At 39.4% G+C, this 27,979-nt stretch overlaps 1 protein-coding gene across 3 annotated transcripts in view; it reads right to left on the bottom strand.

Annotated features, from left to right (window-relative positions):
* ADD3 (adducin 3) overlaps positions 1-27,979 on the bottom strand; it is a 94,253-nt gene that overhangs the window by 32,009 nt on the left and 34,265 nt on the right. The window contains exon 3 of one of the 3 annotated variants that reach the window (XM_069864215.1): positions 12,080-12,118. The exons of the other annotated variants lie outside the window; for them this stretch is intronic. The gene's annotated coding sequence lies outside the window, so the exon portion shown is untranslated. The remainder of the gene's footprint in view (positions 1-12,079; positions 12,119-27,979) is intronic. 3 annotated transcript variants of the gene reach the window in all.

Genomic DNA, 27,979 nt, shown 5'->3' with positions numbered 1-27,979 from the left:
AATGATTCTGTGCACTAGCACTCAAGTCAAACCATCAAATTGAATCCTTAAATTGTCACAAGATAGCATTTGCATTAAATAAAGCTGTCTCACCTCTTCTCAGCCTTCCCAGACCATTCAATCTTCCTCCCTGTATCACCTCTTCAGATTCATGTTAACAGATGTTTGTAAGGTCAGATCGCAAAATGGGGAGGAGAAACTACTCCTTGGCTGAGTTTAAGTTTTACTTTTGTCTGTTTTTTAACTTTGAGGGTTTTTTAGTTGTTTTATTTTCAACTGTGTCAGTTACCCAGCCAGTTAACTGTGTATCTACACAAACATTCATTCAGAAACAAAACCAGTGATGATACAGGGGTGTCTTGTACTGCTTCTTCCTGTAGCGATGCAGACAAACGATTTGTCATGCTACAGCCCAAGCTGGTTACAAATCAAATATCCTAATCCAGTGCTGCATATTTAATGTAAATATTTCTGCTTTAAATGGAGCAGGCTAATGAAATAATCATCATCTCCCTTCAGACACCATATTAAAGAGACTATATGGCAGCAGCATAGAAGTTCTTATTCCTTTGGAAAAATAAGTGTTGTTTTGGTCTTCCTGTGTTAAATCTAAAGCACTATTTTTTCCCAATACATAGTGTAATATTAAAGTCAACAGAAATACTCAAGCTGTGCAACTTGTACTTTACACAGTGTAAACTGGAACTGAGCCAACTACTATCAAAAATTGAGTTAAGATATTGAGTTGCTGACAGGCATCCAAAATACGAGGGCTATATGTTTACCTTTAACTGAAGGTGTGACATTTTTCCTCTTTTAAAGAAGGCTCCTTATAATGTACCCAGCTTGTCACAGGTACAGTCTGCACTTCCAAATTTACAAGCCAGCCCACCAACATTTTGTAGCATAAGCACTTGTGTTAAGTCTCACAAATGAACTTGTATGCTTAACCCTGCAGACCCAAAATACTTTAATCATTCACACTCTGGCATCCCCTCAATGCTGCGTGACAGTTTTTAATGATGGAGATAATTCTTGATAAATGAGTAATCCAATTACGATCATGCAATGACAGGATGACAGAAGACAAAAACAGCATCAAAAGGACAACTTCCAGTTCAGATCCAAGGTCCATCTCACCCCGTACTGAACTTCTGCTGAGGAAAGGCTGTGTGTAACCAGGCTGTTCCCAAGCGTTGCATTGAGTGACCCTGAAGCAGTAACCAAAGGGGCTTCCTGGCTTCATTCCATAAAACAACGTTTTCTTGTTTTACTAGCAAATTGTTGAGGTTGTTCAGACAATAATAACATTTTGATACCACACTGTTCTTTATACAAAACATTCAAAACGGAACAAATCCAGTCACACAAACAAACTGGTTATAAAGATGTAACAGAGGAATGAAGCAGTGAAATGATGCACTCCTGCACTGCACCAGGGAGGGGCGGCTACACCACAAGAAACACAAGAAAGCACTGAAATGTCAGAATGGAAAGAGGAAATTCATGTCACGTGCTGATTATTCACTATATGCCTCTCTCTGCTGCACAGTTTGCCACAGCAGTAATAGACAACAGTATGATAGGAGTGAATATGAATGACTAATTTGCAACTTTAAATAGACACAATAGATTGTGCCACTAAGCCTTCACTTTAAGAGGTCAGTCACCCACAGATACACATCAGTTTGTTTTTTCCCTTTCCCTAAATTTGTTCCTTCAAAAGAAAATTTTCTTTTTAGCATTTATATTTCCTCCTTTTGTATATTTGATACTTTTAACAATACCTGATTCACTGCAATTTATCAGAGACAGTTTTAAAGCTCAATCATATTTTGCTCCTATGCGTTTTATTTACATATGTAAGTGTAGGCATATGAGGTCTGACAAAAAAAAAAGGTGCCTGTAACTTTATTTAATGAATTAAGAAAATCAGCTACAATCACCTTCAAAATACTTCCCTTCTGAGTTAACACACAGCTGCACAGGATGCCACCAACATCCAAAGCAATTCTGCAGATCATCTACTGACAGGCTGTTGAGATTCTCCATTGTTTTTGCTTCAACTTCTTCTTACTATGAGTAAGAAAACGTCTGTATTTGAACACGTGTCCACTTGTACTGAGTGAAGTGATTAAGTTAAGTCTTATCTTACTATGACAGGTTAGAACACGTTCTATAACCATCTCTTTGTCTCTCCACTTCCAGTCTCGGTTTCCGAGCTATAGGGTTAGTCTCAGGTTTTTTGTGTCAGACCTTGTGCGTTTTGAAACAATGCTAAGTTGCACTTTGGAGGGCTGATAGTTGTCACCTGTGCTCCTGTATTTAGGGGAAGAGATCCTATGAAACGCTAGGGAGTCTGTGGATGTGGGCTACTGCTAAGGCAATTTTTTATAAAATCACCTCTTAAATAAATACACCAGAACACCAAATAAATTAAATTAACTGTTAAACCATAAATGGTTGCTGTACTTATTAGCCTGTCAGTCATACTTTACATCCAGTGTTCCTCTGCTTTTCTTTCAACTTCTGTGTTATACTGAAGTTCATGAAAAAGCACAGTAAAAATGAGCTTTACGATGAGAATGTACATTTCTCTTGGTTTAGCTGGTTTTCTAGAGCAGTATTCAATTAAAATGTCATACACAGGATCCCTCAAAAATATCTAAACACAGAGCTTAAATAACCTGCTTCTACCCAAAGGCAAGACTGGTGTCCGGGAAGAGCGTAGCAGAAAGCTAAGGGGATGTACAGGAGCTGCCTGGGAAACGAAAACCTCTCCCTGTGACATATGCAAAAAGCTGCTCTCACACAAAGCACAGATGCACTGAATTACAACAACAGAAATGAAGTTTTTTCCCCCCCTTCTACATTTTTCTGCTTGTTCCCACTTGGCTCCAGGATAAAAATTCGCCTGCTACTCACAGCAAACCCTCTCCCACCTCCACTGCTCCAGAGGATTTGGTAAGAAACAGAGCAGCCTGAATTGCTGCAGATTTTTAAGTTGCAATCTTTCTGAAGCTCTATTCCTTCACAGCGTTTCGGACTTCTACAGAGAAGGAGGATCTGAAGGCAGAAGGCCTCTGGCAGAGGAGCCAGCCAGCTCATGGGCAGCGGGAGCGCTCAACCTGCAACAATTCAATCGGGTCTCATCTGGAAGTGATTTCTTTGGTGAGGTCAAACGAAGATAAAAGCACTGGCTCTTTCCTACTGCCACCTCAAAGCCTAGGCATTACAGAGAATAAACATCCAAACTTGCATCCAAACTAAATCACTTCTAAAAGTATACTAAGAACATATGAATTAAAACAATCTCTGAACAGATGATGAAAACACATGAGCACGTGGGTGACTGCAGCGTGCCAGCAGGTCACTGGACCACAGGAAGGTCCCAGCACTCCAGAGCAGCTCATTTTGCAGAGCTGGCTTGGGGGCCAGTGCAGCCCTGATGGGCTCTCCCATACTCGGAAGTGCATTTGGCTGTTGCTGACCCTGTTTTGTTATCCCCCCTTTCAGAGATGACAGCATTTACCCACCCGTGTCAAATCCATTTGGATGCTTGGAATAAAAGTCATAAATGTTATTAGCAAATATTTACATATTTCAAAGAATCCATCAGCGATCTTGGCACTTTCTGGGTATTAGCATCCTGGTTTTTTACACATTCCTGATACTAATGGATACCCTGCAGAATTAGTGCCACTATGGGATACACGTAAACTATATTTGCAGAGCAAAAATCAAGATTATTTGTGTTTGACCTTACTTAAGTCAGGGCATCTCCCAAAATAATATCAGTGAGCTTTAACCTATAATGCATACATCAGTTTTATTTTAAAACCAGAAATAAAGACATAAGACCTAAATACCAGTTTTCAATAGGAATAACTGTTTGCCTTTTTTGATTTTAAAGATTCTGATGAAATGCAAATGCTGCAGCATCAAAGCAGCTTCAACTTTTGGTTCTCATGACCCAGCTCTTATTCATGCAATAAAGAGGCAGAGCAGATCACAATGAGGCAGCAGGGAAGGACAGGGTATTTTGAATTTATGTAGTTGAAGGGATAACTGGGATGCTGGTAATGAAAAAGAAAGGTAGTATTTTCTGAAATAGTGGAACTTTTAGGCAATAAAAAGCTTTTTTTTAAAAAAAAAAATATTTCTCTGCTTATCTACATAATCACTTGTGGCTAAGTTACTCAAAAATATTTCACGAGTCAGTAGACAAGAGGGAGCTAAATTAAATGATTATGCTCTGTTAGTACTTATCCGTATTAAGCCGTTGAAGTACCCAAACACAAAACCCCCATATACACACAAGCAATGCCTGAAAAATCTCCCTAAATCCTTTGAAGAAGATGTAACCTAGGCTCCTCTACAAATTAAACGAAGAACTTATCTGTGAGAAAACCATGTAACTGGAAAAGCTGATTTCAGTTGAAACCTTTCATATTTTGGAACACTCTTCCTTCCCTCTCTTGCAATGCAAAGCCTTCAGCGACCTCTTGGTTGGGCTTATTCTGAACTGCACTGATACTGAGGGACAGTAACTTCACTCTTTATGCAGACCTACATAGAATTATAGAAGAGAAGTACCAAGTTTGTTATGTAAATATTTTTTTTAAAAAATCCCATTGATTTACAGCAGCCTGGAAAGAGCTATTTGGAGTGACAGGGGCTACTCCTGGCAACCTGCAAGAGCCCTCCTTGGTGGCTGGTAAAACGCGTGACACTAGATAGCAGGGAAAACTCTTTATCGATCCAAGGGCACATCAAGGCCTTCCTAATTTATGACAGTTTAATTATCCAGAGAAATGTCATGGCCAAAGCAGCTGCCTCCTGGGTTTTGCTGGAGGGTCAGAGGCTGTGATGGTGGGCAACCCAGATGATGGACACGAGGCAACTGCTGGATTTTACAAATGTTTACATGAACAACCGATCTCCCGTGTGGCAGCATGCAGCCAAACCTTTTTATAGCCCAAACCCCTGCAGTTCCTCCTCTTCCCATCAAATCCTGACCTTTACCACCACCAGCAGCTCCGTCTAGACCCCATTTAAGACCACTGCCACGCATTGATCATACAGCACTGCAGCTCAACACCCGACCTCAGTTGTAAGTGAGGAATGGGAAACTAGGCCAACAGCTAATCTCAGTGGGGACATTTGTAACTAGAGGCTTGAAGAAAAGATGAAATTGTTCCAGGCCTTCGATCATAAAATCTTCAGGACAAATTGTATCTTTATTTATAATATGCACCACGCCCTGCACGATCCCCCCCCGAGTTCATCTTGGGATCTCTGAATCATTCTAACATAAATTTTAAATAAGAAGCAATAACATAAGTCACACTAACATACCAATATCAGCTTGGCCGTGTCAAAATAAATTGGCTAGCTTCTCAAAAAAGGAATTTTAACATTGTACTGGCCTGCACATATGCTCTCACATTAAACGGAAAACAACAGCATTTAAAAGAAAGCTGATTTATGATGGTTACAGTCAAAAACTAAGAATGTTTTAGGTAAAAGAACACAATTGGATATATTGATTTCACTTATGAAAAAGAAGCATAGTGGGGCCATTATGGTTGTCTTAAGGTTTTTAATTGTAATTTAAAAATAGTAATTTTAAGGATCAATAAAAGCGTGAGACCAATGATACCTGCCAAGCCCAGGCCTGACCGTGCAGTGGGTACATTGACAGTGATGGCCATAAGAGGGATGGAAAAAAACCCTAGGCATCTCAAGAAAAAAAGCAACACTTTTACTCTAGTAAACACTCTCAAAAAGCAAGCCACAAACTGATGTGTAGAGGGAAGGCTGTTGGCACTTTAACAACTTATATCAGCCATAGGATGGCACAGGGGACAAAAACCCGTAAACCACTATTCTCCAATTACACCAACAGTGTCTTTTCTCATCATCTCAAAAGGATCTTGCTTTTTTCTCCATTACCAGAACTACTTTGCCTTAATGTATGGGACAATTTCTCCCCTTCTTGGTCCATTTGCAAATTTCAAGAATATTCTGAAGCCAACAAATGTATTAAATGGATCTGTCTCTTAGATAAAATTATTTCAATATAACGTATTATGACAAAAATTCATAACAAACAAGTTGCTTTGAGTTTCCAAAGTTTGTTTGTAAACATGGCCTGAAATTGGTATTTGCCTGTCTGCTATTAAACCCATTTACGTTTAATACTGAGTGCAAGTATCGGACTTGTTACCCATGGGCTGGAGTTCAGAGTCTGAGTGCACAGAGGTGTGGGGGCAAACTTTTATCTCAATTTTATCATTATGAATCAAAAGCAACCAATTTCAAAATCAATCAACAATTGCTGTAAAAATGACATTGCGTGAGCTTTGGTGATGCTTATTTTTGAACATTTCAATAACTCACGGAAATCATCTCAGGTAAACAAGGTATTTCAGTGCATGCCATAAAAAAATTACTGATTATACAAAAAAAATGTCTGAGGCTACACAGATTACATCTGCTTGAGCAGTGATGGGAAATCACATCTTTTCTGGGGCTTTCAGTTATCTTGTTCACTTATGTTTGGGGTTTTTTTGAAACATCTGTAAAAACCTAACACTGTTCAAGAAATTAAAGATCTCTGTATTAATGTAAGAACACATCAAAAAATATCACGAAACTTGATTAATCTAGTGCTGAATAACATGCGATTAGATGCTGGCCAAAGTCTCATTGATGACAGCTTCCACAGACGTGCTGGAATGCTGCTGAGGACAACAGTGACCCAGGGAAGCCAGAGCTCTGCCTTAGCCACAGAAGGGACACAGACACACCACATCTTTTTTTGGAACTCATTTTCTAATCCAGAAAGGAAAAAAGTAATCTGCAGCACAAGTCTGATCTGAGGAGCCTGGTCTCCGTGGTTTCAGGATCAGCAGTGGATGCTGCTTTTAGAGTTGGGCAGCATTTAGATTTTTATTTGGTTGGTTCTGGGTTTTGTTAAGATGTATTGTTCCAATTTGCTAATTTATTGCATTATTACGTGCAGGGACATAGCTGGCTTTCTATTTCTTTATCTTAATTTTTATTGAGTGATGAAAACAAGCCGTTAAGATGCCATTTGAGATTGCTGTGGGTTTTTTGGTTTTGTATTTTAAATTCTCTGGCAAATTGCTACGGGATTTTCATTCCTGCCTTCCTCACCACTATCATGTTCTTTCCCTGTGACAATTATCAAAACTGGTCAGAGTTTGTACTGCAAAGCAGTCAGGAAGAAGTGATGAAAAGCAAGCAAAGTTGTGTGATATCTGAATAGACTTCTTGAGACTCCTGGCTTCAAACTGGGAAAGGTGGAATTCGTAATGAAGAACACTCCTATCTGGTGCACAACTCCTGTCCCTCTCAGAGTGCAGTTACACAATTACGCTGTAAGAAAGCTGAAGAGAGGTTTTTGTTATATCTATCTGATGTTAATTTTCTCTATCCTATGTTCATTTTCATGTTACATTCAAAATGCTGTTTGTAACTGGGTGATACTGGACTAGAAGACATTTCTCTTTTAAAACAAAGTGCCTATGGTGAATGCACTTCCTGAAACATCAACAAACAAATTTCTGTTTTGAAATTTAAATTTTTAATATAAATTTAAAACTAGCATGAACTCTCAAAGAACACTAAAGGGTAGCTGGTGTTAAAACTGTACCTACAAATAGCATAGGTTCATATTTCTGAGAGAGATGAGCATCTGAAATTCCCCAAGTGCCAGTGAATGATGACCTGGAAGTCACACTACCTGAGCAATAAAAGCACTTAAACAGAACTGGGACTTGTACTGGTAGGGGGCAGAATAGCTTGAATTTTTTTCTTTTATGCCCTGTTCTCCATTTCCAATTGTGTCATTTTTGCTAATGAAAAGATAAATCAATTCTAATCACGATAATCAAGAGATCCATGATAAATAAAAATACATTTTCATTGCTATTCCTGCAGCTCATTTGATGCCTCAGTACAGCCATGACAAATGCACAGTCAAAAAAAAAAACCAAAACAAAATTGTAGCATAGGCTCAGTGTATCAGTTAAGAAATATAGCTGCTCTGAAACATTTAAAGAGAATACAAGGGCCTCTACAATAGTATAACCTTTGGCTCTGGCTGTTAGCATCACAGTTTACATGGTTTCCATGGAAACCCTCTGCAAACATATGAATGTGCTTGTTGCATTAGATGTCGAACAGAAAATCCTTTGTGGCAACTCTGGAGGGCCATGGCCAGTGCCAACCTCCCAGCGGAATAATGCCCTTCACTATGCCTTGCCCAGCAGGCTCATGACACACTCGCTCACATGGCACAGCTGCTGCCATTGCTTGTTTTTCCTCAACCGACTAAAAAAAAAAAAAAAAAGAAAATACCAAACATGAACATCATAACTATTAAACCCTTCTTCCCGCATGGAGAAGCTACTTTGTCCCCATCAAACTGATGGTCAAGTCTCCAGTACTGGACCCTCAGATACAGCCCATGCGCTGCCGAGTGAGGACACTGACTTGGGAGGCTTCCAGCAGGCTTGCAGTCAGGGTGCTGGGGAATACATTTACATAATGAATAGGCAGCTACCCAGAAAGGGAAAATCCACAATTATTCATTATTACACATTTTGAGAAAAATACATTAAAAAATACACATAAAATTCTCAGCATGTGACAGGTACCCCAGTCCAGAAGAGAAATCTAGTTTCATCACCTTGTTGGTTTTCATCATGAAGAGGTCAACTGATTTACAAATAACTCATGTACAGGACAGGCTCCTCCTCCAGCCACAGAGGCAGGGAAATTCTACCCAAGACATTCTGAAATGTCATCAGGAGGTCTGGTTTGGTTCTTTGTTTTGGTTTTTTTTTGTTGTTGTTGTTAAAGTCCTGTGTGTGCAAGTGAAAGCTGAGGGAGTGAGAAACTCGTTTCCGTTTTACAAAGGAAGAGCTACTGGCAAGCATCTGAACGTTGTGTCCCATCTGACCTTCCTCAAAATGCACGTCCACTCTGCAGCTCTACATATTGTACCAGCGCTGAAATAAAAGTGTTTCTAACAAAAACATACTTTTACAACTAATAGCATGCATAGCTGGAGTATACCTTGTTTGTAGATGAAGGCATTCCCCTATATTCTTATTCCTCTGAAACAACAAATTCCTAGTACAACAAGTTTGTCCTTAATATCCGAGATGTCAATGGCATAAATTATCTAACTGCTGACATACGTGCACAGTCTTGGGAAGGTAGATGACCCCAAAGGTTACATTCAAGATAAAATCAGGTCTGCGGACTCTGCATGGGAGGTGAAAGCCTGTCTGTCCCATTCCACGTAGAACAGAAGAAACACGAACCTTTTAGCATTTCCAGCCACCCCAACAAAAATCAACGATGCAATAGTTTTGATTTTAAAGCTGCAGAATAAAGGAAATCAGTTATTTTACTAGGAAGGGGAAAACAAACCAAACAACCCTACATGCCTTTACTTTGTCAACGCTCTGTTTGCCTGTTCATTTCTGACCCTTTCCCTGATGGGAAGCCCTCTGCGTTCCCCCATGACCACCCTCACCTCACACCCACCACCAGTCCAAGACCCCTACGCCAGCTGTGAAATTAGCTCTGAGGGCAGCCAGCCTGTACAACAACGTAATGAGGGGGTCTAGGACCATTGCAGCCTGCCTTGTTCTAATTCTCTAACAGCTTATTGTTCTCTAGAGGTTCCCTCTGCGAGATAAAATGAAAGCCAGGGCTTCCTGCAGTGAATTCCCACCCTGCCTCACAGGACGCTGGCCAACGGCTTGTTGGCCAAGGGCTCAACCTCACAGCGGGCAGCCTGCCCCAGGACTCATCAGGGAGATGGTGGGCTTGCTAGCAGGTGGTTTGCAGGAACATCTGCTCAGTGGAGTGGTGGTGAGGCTCTTGCCCATCACTGCCTGCCAGCCCTCCCCCAAAGATCCGTGCAAAACCATGCGTACTGCCCTCTGTGTGGCTATCACTATAAAGATACTACTGCACTGAGAGTCCCACAGCTAAAATTTGGCTCCTACCTGATCAATGTTTATGATCAGCTCTCTGCCTGAAATTGTAGGAGGACTGAAAACACAATGGGTGCTCCTGAGCTGCAGTAAGATTCCACGGAGAGAAAGGAAAGCCACGGCTTGGGCTCAGGACAGAGCTGCCTGACAGCAGAGCTGGAGCAGCCCCAGCATCACGTCCAGCAGGTCGCAAGTAATAATAACGTTTTGCTTACTGGGATGGGAAAAAAAGACACAACAGACAAATGAATCCACAAATACAGGAAATTATAAGATTGAGGAGTTGCTCGTTTTACATTTTCACCACATCCTCTTGTCCAGTAAAGAAGTGCACTGAACATCATTAACGTCCCACTAATGAGACACCCGACTGCCCAGAACACAGCAATAATGAACATGAGCTCTGTTTCCACCAAATCTACCAGAAAGATTTGTAAGGGTCTGCTTTCCCACCGACACAAACACATGACTCCCATTAGACTTAATGAAGGACAAGTGCATTCAGTGGGAGAGAAATTTCTCAAGGTTGCATAACTCAGCTGTGGAATACGGTGAAGACAGTACAGACCGCTAAGAGAAGTCAGCTATCCCAAAGCTACTCTAACAGGCCAAGTTTTTTGATAATTTTCCCATTAGCTTGTTCAACTCTTGTTGCAGTTAGGACTTTCTAACTTTAGGCCAGTGAAAATGCTCAGAACTTCTCTTATGGCAAAATTAGGGAAAAGCAAAGCAGATAGTGCGATGCTTAGCTCCTATTTTTAGGCTGAAAAACACATAACTTCAGATATGCAGTTTCTTTATCTTAATGCATTGTCCTGCGTGCTATTCTTGACTCTGCAGTACACAAATTCTTACTTCTGTAACAATGCAAATTTGTTGACAGGATGATAGGTTAAAGTTTATCTTCCAGGCTGCTTCCCTTGCACCAGTCAGAAAAATCTAGTTATGTCAATTTATGTCCCTTTCAGTGCTCAGTGAGGCGAGGAAGCTGAGCAGAGTGCCAGAATGCGGAAACAATGCAAAAAACTAATGCCAGAACTGAGTCTCTGGCTCCCAGGCTAAGCTCTACGTGCCCTCACAAAACTGAGATTCATAGTGCATATCTCAAAACCGCAGCTAAGAAAAACCTTAATTGGAGGTGTTGAAAATATTATTAACCTACTAAAAGTAGTTACAAGCCTTTTCTTCATCTTTTCTTCCCAGTTCAAGTCTATGTACTTTAAAATGCTCTAGTGCTTTGCCTTTTTTACTGATGGGGTTTTTTTATGGTTTGGTTTTTTGGGTTGTTTTGTTTTGGACACTAAAATCTTCATGAGCAATTTAAAAACAGTTGGTCCTATTTATCATAAAAAAAAAAAAAAAAATCTATCTGATGTGATCTAAGACAGTCAACATTATTATGGTACCCATTAATGAAGGCTGCCTCATGTATTCTTCTGTAGCTTTAAATAAGAACAGACTTTTTCATCTCTCAAAACTGATAGAAGAGGATAACTAGCCTGCTACTACTTATACACATGATATAAGTACATCAGCACATATACTCACAGGAGTTTAACTACTTTGAAACAATAAATGGAGATAGGGAACTAGAACGCAATAATTCCTATAACTGTGACAAGTGCTGTGCTGCATTTTAGAGCCGCATGTTAAAACCTATCTTGCAAAATTATTAATTATTCCTACTCAGCTGTAAAAAAAACAAAACAAAACAAAAAGACACCAAACAAACAACCTACCCTCAAAACAAAGCCAAACATATTTCATTTACTGCACCATGACAGAATTAGCCCTGTGCCTGATGTGGTTGCACTCACTTTAGCTACCAGCATATACTCAAAATCTACAGACCAGTCCCGTCAAGGCTAGCATCCTTCTTGACTTAAGTGGAAGTAAAATCAGATTACATATTCCTCAAAAAAAAAAAAAAATCCCATAATATGCAGAAAAAACAAGGCAAACAGAGTAACTCATTTACAGATTACATGGATATTAACACCACCGGAAAAGCCCATTCAAACACAGAAATTCTCACTCACCAGTCATGTCATGACATTGAAGATAAAAATCACGCAAGTCTGAAACAGAAGACAATCAAAATACAAGACAACTTTCTGCACCATCCATCCCCAACCATTCTGTCAAATACACAACACAGATAGCACAAAGCATCTTTATGACAGGAATAAAAGGCTCTTTAAATGCTTCTTTTATTTTTTATTGAATGAACCCACTCTTACACCAAGTTCATGCAATGATGTTTCGAGATTTAGCACTGCCAAATCATGTATTTGATTTGTCAACTAAGGCTTATAAATCACATGCAGATCAATTTCAAATATTTATTAATTACACATAATTACTTTACATTGCAGGTCAGGTGGTTGATTAAGACACTGAACCTATTAGTATATTGAATTATGTAGCATCAAGGAAGATTAAACTGTTATAGGTGCTTCACTGTAACTGACCAAACGCTTCTCAGCTCTAAGTCAGCATCTGGCAAAACCCATGGGATTTAAGAACCAAAGCCACAGACTCCTCCCAGCCACAGCATCAGTATTTTGCGTGGCTGGCTCTTCTCACATAATTAGTAATCTTTACTAGCAGTGCTCCTCCCTCCGAGGAAGCACATTGCACCACACCTCCTGATTGTTTTAGACATACATATACACAAAGCCCAGAGCTGAAAGAAATATCATCTCATGTGGCGAGTCCAGAGCAATCTTGTCCTAAATATTTTTTTGGTTTATTCATGAGAAAAGGGTGGAGGAAGAAACCACAGCTACAAGATTCATGAGCACAAACTCATTAATAGGTTTGCAAAGCAAATCATGCCACCAACCTGTCACGTAACCCATAGGAAAAACGCAGCTGTGGACTCTGTGGATCAAGCTACTCACTGCTGGATAAAATTAAATTGCCCAGTTACTGTATTAGCTCTTAAAAAATTGCTTGGGATTTTTGCCACTTATAATTTCTCAGTCAGACAGGCACTACATTAAAATGAATTAGGGTGTCACGCAAAACCACAACAGAAAGCAACCAGTTTCCAAGCTTCAACAGCTTCTTGCACTACAGGGCGGTCCACAGCACTGCTGCCATGCACTGTTTAGTGCCTCGAAATGGACACTGGCCATAAAAACAACTACAGCCCTATCCTTTCTTAAATATTTACCTAGGAGATACACTAGAGTACAAAACCCAGAACTGTGTTCCTGATATACAGACCTTTCTGCCAAAACACAAACTGACAAAAAGATCTTTTCTAGGGAAAACACTCCAGGAAGCTTTTACACTTTGGTTTTAAAGTACAGATCTGCCTTTTTTCCCCTCCCCCAGAACACCACCCACTCTTCCAAACAAATAAGGAACCCGATGTTGCACAGGAATTTTAATTGTTTCCATAACTTCTGTTACCTGCCAAAAAAGTACTTAGTGTGACATACACAGGGCAGGCTGCCTATGATCCTTGAGCATTTAAAATAAAATACGAACATACATATCGATACACACATACCTACCAACACATGTAGAATATAAGACTTGCATAATAGTTAACTTTGGCATAGGTATAAAAACTCGAAGCCTTTGAAAGAGGCAGCCTTTCTTCTTTGAAGAGCGAGCCACAGATCAAGCATACTTGACTCTGGCTCAGATTTACAACTGAGTTACTACAGCTGAACTTCTTGCGTGCCCTGTGAGCCAGGCTTGGTTTGGTGTCTCCCTGTGCCCTGCTGGCCATGACAGATGCAAGTTTGAAGCAGAAATCCCTTGCGTGAAAGGCTAAACTTGGATGCTCTCCTTTGTATTAGTTGCAAGTACGGTCACACAGACCTCTGAAGCAGTCTCTACAAGAATTCAGCTGCTGCGGGTGCTGGGACTGAAAGCCTGGCTTCTTTCAAGAGTTGTGTAACTATTCTTTATTTATTTATTTTAAACATCTTGGTCTGTCAACCCTTCCTCACTCCACACAGTATTTCTTACCACAAATAATGGCTTTGGTTTCAGTGAGACCTTTGAAATACTCATCTTGTGGTAGAAGTAATTGCACAACACAAGCTGGTGGGGACATCTTCAACATATTTCTGCAACTTCGTTTATTTAGTTGTTAGGAACAGGTCTTAAAACAACAAAGACATTCTCTAGTATTATTTAAATAAATAATCCATTCTATGTATCAGACTATTTATTTTTTTATATATATATATGATTATATATATAGTAATTGCATTTTATATATAGGTATCAGTAAAATCCCCAGCATAGTTTTAGTTATTTCGGCAAAAGAGCTTATAGCTGTTCCCTTGACTAAGTTGCATGGCAGCGTAAGCCTGCCGGTAGGGGAGTCCTAACAGTTTCCATAAAACAATTTAATAAACAAGGGGAAAAATATTTGTGGGACTTACAGGGTGGATGCTAGCAAAATATTGTCTTCAACAATAGATACTAAATATTTTTTCCACTGGTTTTTAAAACCAAATCCAGCACACTGCAGCTTCTGACACCATCGGTGTTCAGAATCTACTTTTGACAGCATTTTTTGATTTGCGATGGGTGGTTTGTTTTTGCATTGTTATGGGCTGGGTGAAGCCTAGCGGCAGACAGACAGCCCTGTTGATAACATGTATTTTCCAACCCCATGATAAATTTCCCATAGCTGCTGGCCTGGAATATGACTTTCAGCAACTTGGCTGTTTCACATTTGGCTAAAGCATCATCAGCCCATTTGATACAATAGCTCCAAGACTACAGATGGAAGACACTCATTTTCAGAAGTGATTACTTCCAACACTCAACTTGAGATTCTTATTTTCAGAGAATGCTGACTGTTGCTCTCAAAAAGCCAAATCTCACCTAACAGATTTTTCAAGCTGGAAATCCAAAGTCAGAAATTACTTTTGGAAGGTGCAGCTGGAATTTGAACACCATCATCAACAGTGTTGTTCCATCTTAGGAGAGAGGTTTTATTTTGCATGTGAATCCTAATAAGCACACATATTTCAATGTTTGTGCATCACTATCACAGGTCTGTGTTGTTTCCAAAGCCTAAAACGCTTGCCTTTTGCAGCTGCAAAGGAAATTACAAGAGAAGAAAAACACAGCTAGTGTGTATCAGCAATTAATTCCATCCACAACTGCCCAGCTGTTTGCACACAGAGGAACTGGCCTGTTTCCTCTTTGAGCTTTTGCCACTGAAAGCTGATACGGTGCTTTCAGAGACATGAGCTGTTGGTAACACGTTAGGAATGTGCACGAGATCGCACAGAGCTGCAGAAGAAGAAATGAAATCCAGACCAGTGCACTGCATGTCTGTGTTACAAGGATAAAGCTATCTGGGGGACAGAATGGTGGGAGGGGAGAAAGGGAATGGGGAGCTGCCAGCAAAGCCAGGCTCAGCGTGCAGCAGAGACACGACTGTCACTGGCAGGAACAAGGTGGGATGGCCTCAAACCCACGTGTCTGTTATCAGCTCTGCCAAGCTGTTTTTGCATTGGCTGATGCCAAACAGGTAGATCCAGGGGCGCTTCACAAAAGCTGTAACTTTCACTTGGGATCAGTTCTTTCACACTGAGGTTGCTAGAGACTTGGCTTCATCTGTTCTAGCACAAGACTTATCACTAACTAATTATTACTTATTGGTAATTATCACTTACTGAAAAGTAATCTTTCCAATGCTTGCAGCCTTGAAGCTCCGGAACTTGAGGCAGAATTCAGCCCTTTAGGATCTTTTCTATGAGTAAAATCCTCTCACGCCACCTTTGGCACTTCAGGAAAGGCACAGAGTATATAAAAGGTGAATGTTATCTCTAACATCTACAAACCCTGCCCTACCAAGTGCCTGGAAATTTCATCTCACTTTGCAATAAATTCACCAGTCCACATGCACAGGTTATCTTTTCCCTCTAATATATTTAAAAGATTCCAGATCATCTATACCAATTCCATTTTGCTGGGTAAAGCCACGAACAAGCATCTTCTAATATATTTTACTGACACTTTTTTCTTCAGCTCCATCGCCACCAGTTAAAAAGAGCTCCTTTGATCTTCAGTAACAGCAGGTCACCTTTTGATTTGCTGGACCACTCAGCCAGGGGCAACATCTCAAACTGCATAGGCATTCAGAAGAATAACACTAATGAGGAAATACTTGCACTTGACAAATTCAAGACCAGTACCTAAGGTAAGAAGTAACTATCAAAGGGCTATTTCTTTTACAAAAAGGCATGCTGAAGTATCGTCTTGTGTATTTTGATGAATAAATTTGGTCTGTTAAAACTACAGGCTCTATGCATGAAAAGAAAAACATTCTGCAGAAATAAGACTGTGATATTGTGTTAATACAGTAGTAAGAACAATATTCTTTTAGCAAATTAGATCGATGAAATATTTAAACATTAGCTTTTTAAGTATGGATCTTTAAAGTTTAGACCTGTGCTTCTGGAAGACTGGTTTCATCTCTGAAACACCTACACAAGCACATGACCTTATCACTAGGAAAAGAAAAGAGCAGAGGGCTTTCAGTAATTTACAGTTTCCAAAGGAAAGTAAATCCAAAACCTATGGTTGACTGGAACGTATGAATTTGTATGAATGGCTTAAAATACCTTCTCTTTTTACCCCCTTGAAACCAATGACTCAATAATGGGTAAACAGAAGAAGCACTTTTTTTTCAAAATCAGAAGTATAGCACACATCAGACTGTGAGTAATCACACTTTATTGTTGCAGATATAGTTCCACTGCTGCTCGAAAGCAAGAACAGAATTCATCGTCCCTCCTGTAATTTCACTTTTAACTGCTCCGTAACAGGCAAATCTGCTGGGGGATGTTTTCTTACACTGCTTACTGCCTGTCTCAGCAAAACCCGACCTTCTCACATACTAGAAGCATACATACAAAGTTTCTGTATGTGATGAATCCAGTTTTATGCTGAGGAAGAGGCCCCAGGGGGGTGGGGAAAAAGGAGGTGGAAGCAAGGGCACACGGCAACAGTTGCACTGAGCAATCCCACGACCAAGGCACACAGGCCAGCTCTCCAAGACTGTTGGTCTTTCCACATAAAGCACTGCTACACAAATTAACAACAACGTAACTTACTTATATATTACTTAATATATCACTTATCCTCAATATTGGGCAATACAAGGCAAAACTTAAACAACAAACCACAAGTTTTAATCTAAAAATCCCGGAAGGATTAAAGCTTTTATTAGACCTATTCAAAATTTAGGATATATAAGTAAACCAAGGGATGGTGACAATACTGTACTCGCCTTAAGAAATCACGTAGCTTCAAAATTACTCTTACTCCACAAATACTTATTAGAATAGGTATTAAAACAGTAGCTATTGATTTCAAAATTGTTTCTCATGCTCAGTTTTCAGCAATATTCTAGGAAAAGCCTGTGAAGATATTGACAGATGTTAGAAGTGACAGAGTAAATTGCACTGCATGGGTAAAATTCAGCTGAGCTCTAAAACCAGGAATCATTCAAGGGAATATTACAGGTTTATGTATGCCACGTGGCCAACTAAATACAACCGTTTGCTCACTAGTCTCTTCTTTTTAGTTTTCCATCTCCAGGTCAAAATTCTTTCTTATGCAGCAAACTTAGCCAGGATCTATGCATTGCATAAAAGCATGGAAGATGTGTCACAGAAATAAACATCACAGTTGTTCTGCTCATAAGGATACACCAGTCGAATTGACACGTGATGCTTCAAGCTGGAGATAAACGTAAGTGACTATGACTAAAATGCAGATGCGCAGAGGGCTCCAAGCCTGCATACCACTTATACCTCAAAACAGACTTAAAACCTCACCACTACTCATCTATAACTGGTGCATAGCTCTCAGATTTGCCAGGCAGTGAAGAATTTCACCTTAAAAGAATGCAGAAAGGCGTTTCGAAAATCCCTAGTTTTCCCATTCAGCCACATGAGGAAGTTGCATTTGATCATGCTGAGAAAGTCCACATGGATGAATAGGCAACAATTACCAGATACATTGGGATAATTACTGAAATATGGAAGGTGCTTGATAGTGACTAGACATGCTTAGATTACACAATGGTTAAGGATAAAGGGCACCCAAATGAACTTTCAAGAGGAGTTCATACATACTTTATCATTAAATAATTTATGAGTCAATTGGGATGGTTTAAGATTTTCTCTCTCTGGAATTTGAATCAGGAACAAAGTTGCTCAATGTCTAAAAGTTCCCAGTCTGAAAGGAAAATTCCTAAGTCCTAAAGTAATAGTTTTCATTTATCACTCCTATTATGTATGAACTACTGAAATGTAATGTCTTCACATTCAGTATTTATGTTTATTAATTCATCAGGTCCTAGACTGTGATTCTTTTTCCTTAACTTTAGATGTATACATAACATTCGAATTCATTGTCTAATTAAAGTGTCTCTCTACAAAGAGGGGAGTAATTTTCTAGACTTTGTCGGCTGCACTGTAGACTTACAGCGATTACAGAGGCACACAATTCAGAAGGAGGCATCTCAAGTTATGCAAGACGCATGCTGCTCTAAGTGCCTAGCAAGCTACAAGTCCAAGGAAACACATGGAGATCACTTAACTATTTTAAATACCAAGTGGAAAAAAAAGGCAAGTGGTGAACTTAAACAAGAGCCTGCTCATTAAATTCTTCCAATTCACACAGCATGACAGGTAGTACATTTTTCTATGCATCTTACTAACTTCAGAGGCAAAGGGGTTTTTTACATTGCACCAGACAACAAGCCACATTACATACTAATTTTCTGCATTGCAATACAATGCAGTATAAAATTAGTATCTAGCAATAGCAAGCAAATACCAAGATCCAGCAACAGCAGTGTGAGTGTAGACTAAAATATGCTGTGAGAAAATGTCACCAGGCACAAACAAGCTTTCAGAATACCAAGTGCAAGAGCTGCTAACATAACAAACTTAAGTGAAAATACATGTGTGATTCTTTTAAAACTAAGTAAACGAAAAGGTCAACATGCAGGGAATAGAGTAAAAGGAAAAGTGAGTGGAGAGGGAGTGGGGGAAATACAGTGGATTTAAGTTTTATTGGGTATGTGATGAAAAAACAAAATTTACGTGATCAGGAACATTTATATATATACATAGAGACTACTACAAGGCAAACAAGTTTAAGAAAAAAAGGTGTTTAACAAGTTCCATAAAAGATTTTTAACGCAATAATAATGCTTTGCCTCCTGCTCCCAGTAAATGCTTGAAGGTAACATATGTCTCAATAACTGTCTTCTGTATTTTATTATGGCTGTGCAGAAAGAAAAATAAGCCAAAAACATTAGCAAATCCATTATAAAACTCACACTTCTGGACATCAACATGGTACTAAAGTCTTTACATTTTGATGCTAGCATGACATGTAAATAAGCTAAGTACTTGTTTAAACTAGAAATCCTTTAACAGTCCACGTTTAAAATTGAGTTAAAGCAGCAAACACCACATTGCATCCATCAGCTCATTGAAAGTGCCTTGCTATACTCACTGCAGCGCTGTTTCCTGCAGTGAAATGTTTAATGTATTACACCGATATGTATTTGGTAAAAGCTAATTCCGGCTCACCTCCTTATACGATGGTAGATGATCTGGGGGTGAATTACCATGATTCACAGCAAACATGCAACATAAGTTACGGTGAACATGAACGGATTTTTGAATACTTTTCTAAATCATGCAAGTTCACCTACCTACAAACGCATGCTCTCTTCCATATGTTATTTTGCACACGTTGTATCAATGGTGCAAAGTTGGTGTTCTATGCTTTAAAGAGAATAGCGTAAATTTACCTACAGTGTATGTCCCCAAAGCCTGAAGGACAAACCTGGTCAAAGAAAACATTTCCATGGAAGTAAGCTGACCTCCTTGGTAACCCTTCATCATTTAATGATTCCTTGGTACAGAAATGGTGTATGGGTGACAGATGCAGGAGAAGGCCTTTCAGCTGGCTTAGGAAATCCGTTTCCTTTTAAAGCTATTTCAATATCATTAAGCTTTTCAAATTCGTACACAAATCAGTACTAAGGGTTCCCCCACCACCACCCCCAGTTACTTGTCTTTTCAAACATTCACAAGTCATCAGCAACTTCACACATAATTGTTTAAATGCGTATTCTTCCTGCTTAGGATGATAGGTAGCTGAAAAAAAACCCTCACAGCACACATTCTTATTGCTTTGTGCAACTGTTCACTCCTTCAAGGGAGACCTCACTGAAACAAGCCTATCGGACAGTTCTGTCTTTAAGTGAGATATTTTTCTCTTTTGCAGAAAAAGAGACGTCATAAAACGCACACTCCTCTTTCAGTTCACAAATCCATACACTTATGATGAACTAGTATGAAAAAAAAATGCTTAATTCCAATACAAACTTACTACACTAAAGAAACAAACTTTATTCAGTCTACACGCAAACACCTTTAAAGAGGCTGTACCTGTGGAATAACTCACATGAAGCCACTATTAGACCAAAGAATCTTTTTTTCCTGAACCAGTGTATCTGATGCTAGGATGACACTATACCTTATTATTTTGTATCTTCTTACCATTGTTATCAGCAATGTTATAAAAGATCACATGCATCCAGTCTGACATGTGCCAATCAAGTCTAAAAATAGGAAAAAGTTCAAGCTTGGCCAATTTCATAGAAGTCTACTTACTGACCATGCCAAACTAAGCTTTATCTACATCTTGTGGTCAGAACTTGACCAAAACTGACCAAACATTTACATCTAAATTACTGTACGTTTGCAGTCACAGATCTTCACTACATACAGGTCATTTAGTGTGTTTGACAGTACACTTAATTTCAGACTACCATTTCTTATGATCCAATTATTTATTGACATCCATCTAATTGAACAGAAAGTTACATTGTGGTATAGTATACTGTTTCTGATTATTAAGTAACCATATTTTTCACAAAATTATGCGATTATAGATCAGATGATTTGGGGGGGGGGGGGGGGGGGGTTGCATTCAATACCACCGGCAATTTCATTTCAAATTCTGCAAGCTGAAGAGGACAAAGAAGAAGAGACCAAATTAACCGCATGCTCCACCACAAGGCAGAAGCCCATCTATTCGAAATGTACATGTGCATTTTTTTCCAAATCAGGAGATAAATCATGCATGCCCACATTTGCCAGTTTTATGGTCTTTGTTCCCAATGAAACACCCCAACTTGCCTGTACAGATCTGCTGCTCTGCGATACCCTGACTGTTTCTGGAATGCGTTTAAATATATTCAAATTGCATTTGCCTGTGTTCCTGCCTCTGATCCTGCAGCAGTTTTTAAGTAGCAGATCACAGTTGCCAAATCACCATTATCACATGCAATTACCTTAAGATCTCTCGGGCAAATATTGCCTACTCCTGGCAACTTGCTACGTTTCTTTTTTTCTTGAGGTTCTAAAAATCTTTTCTACCAACATTTCAATTTGAGACCAATTCTCCAAATATCACCAATGGAGCAAAGCTCCTGCATTAAAATATCTCAGGAAAGTCAACTTGGATACAAATGATTCAGCTTTCACTCCGCACCTTATCTTCACCGAGCACTTCTTTTAGAATTCAGTCATCTATCAGCTCTCCAGTTTGTCTGGCAGGATGCCCATTTCTCATGGACTTGAAATGATTAAATTCAAATGATTTATTGAAGACTGTCACATCTTTAGCAAATTGTTTCTCAGAATATCTTTTGGTCACACTTATACTTTAAAATTTAATTTGTGAGGCGGATTTTTTTTTTCTATTTCCTTTGGAGAAAACTTCAACTTCTGAAAGATGGCTCCTTGTTTCTAAGAGATTCCTTAACTCTGCTGTAAAAGCCTCCTTACCTCTTGAAAATAAGAAGTAACAACAACAAAAGTTGGAAGTCTTAGACATGGTATATATTTTATCCAACTTCTCATTCACAGACTTTGAAGAGCCACTTTACCACCTGCAAGTATCAACTTCCTTATAACAAGCATTTTCATTCAGCATTCAGTTCCCCAGCTCAGATGTTACCAGTGAACTTTCAGTTCAACTGTGCAAACATAACCACGGTCCAAACTTCTACTTACTGGGAGCAAGGCAAGAATCAGCTTTGCTATCTCAAACCCTATAAGCCAACATATGACAGCAACACTGATGCTTTCTGAAGTCTCTGCTGTCTACAGGCCTGTGATAGGTACCTTTGAGGGAAGTTACCTCTTTCTGTACCTTCACAATAATGGGTTACTGCTGCAGACATCAAGGTGATTTGTTCAGTGTACTGAACAAGGATTGGAACACTTGTGAGCTACAATATTTTCCATAATATCATCATGTATTACATAATTATTTTTAAGAAATACATATTCAAAGAATGCAAAAAAAAATAATTTGTTTTGTTGCCATCAAGTTTCAACATTTGGGGGCTTGACTGCTTTAGCTTATTAGAAGTATATCCTGGTTAGAGCTAGAACAAGAACCAATTCTCCTCTAACTTTTCAGTTAAACCTTTTCTAAGAGACTGCATTTTCCTGAAGAACATGTTTTTCAGCCAGTTTCTGCTTCTAGGAGCAATAAAGCTTGACATCCATAGTTATTGCTAGGTAAAAGGATGAATGGAAAGAAACTTTTTTTATAGTTATTTCTATAGAAACTAGGGTCAGTGGAGAGCCATTAGTCACATGGAATAAAAAAAAAGTTGCACCTACAGGGAGGAATGCACAGGATAGGTGACACAAAACTGACCAATGAAATATTCCATTCCAAATACATCATAGTCAGTATAAAGGTGAGGGATCATGAGGGTCAAGCCCTCTTCTTCTACAGCTGGTGCCCTGAAAGGATGTCTATTCCCCTGCCTCTGATCCCAATCCATGTGTTCCTGAATCCAGCTCCTACCTGCCAAGTCCAGTCTGGGACGTTGCTAGTGGCTGCCCTGAAGAATCATGATCACCACCAGGGAAGTTAGATTTCTGAGTTTGTATATATTTTATTGTTTTCTCCTTAGCATTATCTTTCATTTTTATTGTTACTGTTTCGTTAAAGCCGGTTTAGGTTTTTTTTCCAAACCATAAGTCTGTCTCCCTTATTCCTTTCCCCTTCCCCTGCGGGGATGGAACTGGGACTACACTGCCCAGTGTTAGCTACTGGTTGGGGAGGGCTAAACAAGGACAAAGCTTTGACTCAATCTTAAGTTACAGCCTGTGCCAAGTATAAATGGTCTACTGCCACCTCTACAATTAAAGATTGTTAGCTGAGAATAAATAGACTCGATTCAGTGATGATCGGCCATTGATTTCTGTAACTGTATTGATTCTAATTTTGAAACATGGATAATCCAAACTTAAAATTAGGAGAACTAATTATAGGTTACTAGAATCATATGTACAGACAAACTTCAAACTGAACCATTTGACGTGAAACCCTACATGTCTTTCGCTACTTTTAAGAGTAGACACCAGACAGAAACAGCAACTGTTCATCACTGAAATCAGCTCCTGAGCACAGACAGAGCATAAAGAAATCAGACTTGCACTTATACTACATTAGAGTTGTTTGGGTTCTTTTACCTCTAACCCTCTTCAACCAAGACTCTCCTCAGCCTAAAGACGACACAACACAGATCAAATTTCCCCGTAGTCCCCACTGATAACTAGCAGAGATGGTAGTGTTGGAAAGCTCAGTTAACGGCATAAGACTTTTAGAAAGAATAGAAATAAGAGAGTGTTAGCTGCAAATAACTCAACTGGCATTGTTTTAATCTAACATGTCAAGGTACACAGCTAAGCCAAATCTTAAAACTAGTTTCACGCGTAACATAACTATCTGTGAAGAGTCACTGGTCACTAGCAGACAGAGAAACCCCTCATGTTATTACAACTGAACTGCTGAGAAGTAAATCAAGCTTTAGCAGAGCTGAAATAAGCTGTATGTTTGCAAAACTGACTTTCTAAATATCAACAGTTGCTAAGGAGGACATCCTTATTGAATGCTGTTGAACAAGTGAAGAAGTTAAAAAAAATCCAGAAAACACAGGCTGTTGTTGAAATTACTAAATTAGCATTGAGTGGAAAAGACTTAAGGCTTATAGCTACTTCGGAAAAAGTTCAATTTTTGAACACTTATTCTTCATTCACTCCACTCGGCTTGTGAATAAAGCCAAACCAAACTAGGTTGGATAAAAACCCCAAAATCTCCACCATAAAGTCACAGTGATGAACTGATACACATCTGGCTCCATTTTTTTATACTTAGAAAGCTGCAGCATTTTTAAACCATCAAGCACAGGCTTAGTCTTAAGCTGAGAAGCAGTTTCAAAAACAAGCTACAATGCGGTAGGGATAGCATGACGCTTCTAAACTCATTTTGTTAAAAGTTATAATGCTAGCCAAATAGAATGATTTTGTCTTTTGGAAGCAATATTTAGTTATATGCTAGATCTGTTCTCTTGCAGTTACAAGTTCATTGATTTAAAATATGCCAGTCTGCAATTATGAATCAGCATTTTCAGCTTGAATTCCAGCATTACATACAAAGAACTGAAAATCTGTTCACTGTAACACAAGCTACTGAATAATTATATCAATACTTTTTTTTTCCAGAGCTGTTCTTCATTAATTCATAATTAACAGGATTTGATAACGCAATCTGTACTACTAACTTGTAACAACCTGCTCATTGTGTCAACTGCAAAAGGACAAGTTTTTTGTTTAATGAACTCCAGAGCTCCAGCACCTCTACCCCACGCTCAGCAGCACCCACCCCTTAGAATTCCTTCTGGTGATGCCCACCAAGCTCCTCTGACCCCTGCTGCAATCACAACTTTACATGAATGCTTTCCTTTTTCTTCTCCTGCCTTGCATGGAACTGCTTTATCGCACAGACCAAGGAATTTGACAGGGTATGAGATACAGAAACTTATCTGCTGCCAACAAACTGCTTCCATGACAGGCGCATCGGAAATGGAAAACAGCAAAGAGCACTCTAACACTCTTCAACACATTCAGGGCTCTCATTGGGGAAAACAAAACAGGGGCAGCACTAACAATTCAGGATGTTAACATAGTGAAAATAATGCCTTTAAAAAGATACGCTGGCTGGGAAAGCCTGAAAGTCTTTTTCCTATATCCACAAAGAAGCAGTATCTACAGAAAGGCTGTAAAATCCAGGGAATAGCAGCATGACTGAGGAAGCAGGATCTTTGCTTCAAGCACCCTATGCACATTTTAGAAGGCTGCATGAATTTGGATAAGCTTTCCTTACTACTATGGATCATAGAAACAGTAGCAATTCTGAAAGTATGCTAGGGTGATGTTTCCCTGTTGTACTCTAAAAGTTTCCTCATCCTTAGCTATGCAGGTCTCCTCCTCCAGCCTTCCATCACAGTGAGAGAAGCACTGCAAGCGCTCAAGCTTATTCTCATCACGCCAGAGAAACCTTGGGTTCGGCTTCTTTTGAGACAATACAAGCATCAGCTTGGTGCTGAGGATACAGAGAGGCAGGTTCCATTTTGTAACAGCTATCTATGTCGAAAATTGTGGTTTTTAAAATAATAATTAAAACTAAAACACAACCAACAATGACACAACCCTTCCACACGTGCAATAAAGTAACAGGAACCACATGCAAAGTAAGTGCTTTTTCAGGCAACAACTGTAGAAGCATTGAATAGGATCTCCTTTTCCCTTTTAATATTCTCTTTGATTCCTTTAGCTTGGACAATATATTTTCTACATTGTATGTCATTTGTTTACAAGTATCTGGGCAGAGCTCCAGTGCTTTGATATAACTGGTCACAGCAAACAGTGCAGTTCAGTGCGAGCTCTACCACCAGCAGGGAAAGCTGGAAAGGCAGACGAGATACAGCACGGTTGTCACGTCCACTACAGAACAGGGCTGAGACCAGCCAGGGAAATTGGAACTGAGTTCCAGAAAGTTTCTTTACTTCAACCAGAAAGGAAAAGTTCAACAAATTAAGGACTCCGGAAAAATACAATCAGCTTCAGAATGAATGGTGTCAGCTTTTTCCAACCCAAATGAGAAAAGCACAGAATGGAGATATGGTATGAACACATATTACTCTCTGCAGCTATAAATATTTAAGGAGAAGATCAAGTCAAAAACTCAAGACTATTCTGCATGGAAACTTCTCCTGCTAGGCACAAAAAAAGCTACAAACTGGTTCACTGTATAGAACAAAGTATCAGACTACATGATTTTATGAAATGTGCATGAGCCCAACCGTGTGTTTAATTCTGTTTGTTATCAGACTGCAAGACCAATATCTCTTTACAAATACTTGCTGGAAAAAGGCATTTAAAGCAGAAATGCACCTGAATCACATTCTGTTCCACCCTCACATAGACACAAGTACCTAGAATCACTGGCATTTGAAGAGCCCCACCTGGGTGGCATAAATGGCCACAATTAAAGAGCTGACCAGAGAAAGAAAGTTCACTCTCACCATAGGGCTCAGAGGAGACAAATTCAAGTTCAACAGGAAGATCCCAAGCCTGTAAGACCCTAAAGTATGGTCAGGCCTGGTAACTGATGGAAGGCAGACGGTGTTTCCATGTTTGCATAAGGTGCCATATGTCCAGAAGTAAACACTTATCAAAGTTTCTGCTGCTTAAGCCTGGGAAGCGGTGCTCCTAAACAGATTTTTAGCCAATATTAGTCCCAGTTACCCCTGAACTAGAGGGGTGATGGCTTGCTGAAAAAGGAGATCTCTACTTGGTGATGGCAAAATACACATACACGTTGAAAGATGCACTGAGGGAGGTGGGGCATTCACGTACATGCTTAAAATAGTCCTGCAAATAACATCTAGACTCTCTCTAGACCTAGAAAATCCAGGGACTCAAAAGCACCAACATCAGCCTGGTTAGAAATGTGACCTTCACCAGTGCTGCTGCAGTCATTCTGCAAAACAGATACGACCCTCACTGCGTGTGCACACACACACGTGGGACCAAGACACAAGGGACTGATGCTTTAAGTAGAGCAAAGACAGAAATTTTGATCAACTCTACATTAGTAATAAGCAAAAATACTTTCCTAACTGTCCTACTCTGCCCTACCTTCATGTCTTCCTCAGTACTAAGTGTACAGGGATTTTAAAGGTCTAATTTTTACAGCAAATTGAGTAATTCTAAGTAGGGCATAGAAAAGTGCCTCATACGAGAGAAAAACATTAACAACTGCTCTCAAAAAGCAATAAATAAAAATTAAAAAATCAACTTTACAAACTTTCTGCATCTGATACTAGAATTTTCTGAGATGGTTTCAGATTCCCAATAGGCCCTTGAATATTTTAATACTTCGCAGTCTGACCACTCCTCACACAAATGAGGTGGGACAGCAGAAGCTGAAGAAAGAGCAGCTTGCCAGCTAGGAGCCAGCACCGAATTTCATTGAACCAGGTTAAATGGTTGGGGCTAATGCTGCCATGCTCTCTGTATTTCAGGAAAGGGCTGGATTTTTTAATTATTAATAAGAAAAAACAATTCAGGTGATAAATTTGAACATAGATTTTGATTCATCTTCTATATTACTATATTTTTGTATCATTTGCTTTTAGCCTGTTCCTCAGACAGAGCAGAAAATAAAAAGGCTGTAGTTTCACCATGTTCTCCCATCATGACAATGTGATTCACCAGACTGGAGTTATTGAATAAGCTCATAAACCCCCAGGTTACACTTTTGCTCATCTGCAGTCTTGCCTTTCAAGTCATCTCTCCTCTTATTAAAAGGAGTAGAGGCTGTCCTTTGGCATACTCTGCCTTTGAAGATGAAGCCCCAGCTATTTTATGGAAAAGATCTCTCAGTTCATACCTTCGCTGAACTGCATAGCACATTTAAACAATTACACAAGACAGTGGATTTTGATTCCAGGCTCCTCTTACTCAGTCTCAAGTTCTAAAAATAATATTTTT

The sequence above is a fragment of the Phaenicophaeus curvirostris genome, chromosome 9, assembly GCF_032191515.1.
Source record: "Phaenicophaeus curvirostris isolate KB17595 chromosome 9, BPBGC_Pcur_1.0, whole genome shotgun sequence".
Taxonomy (NCBI): Eukaryota; Metazoa; Chordata; class Aves; order Cuculiformes; family Cuculidae; genus Phaenicophaeus; species Phaenicophaeus curvirostris.
This window is presented reverse-complemented; position numbering and strand designations above follow the sequence as displayed.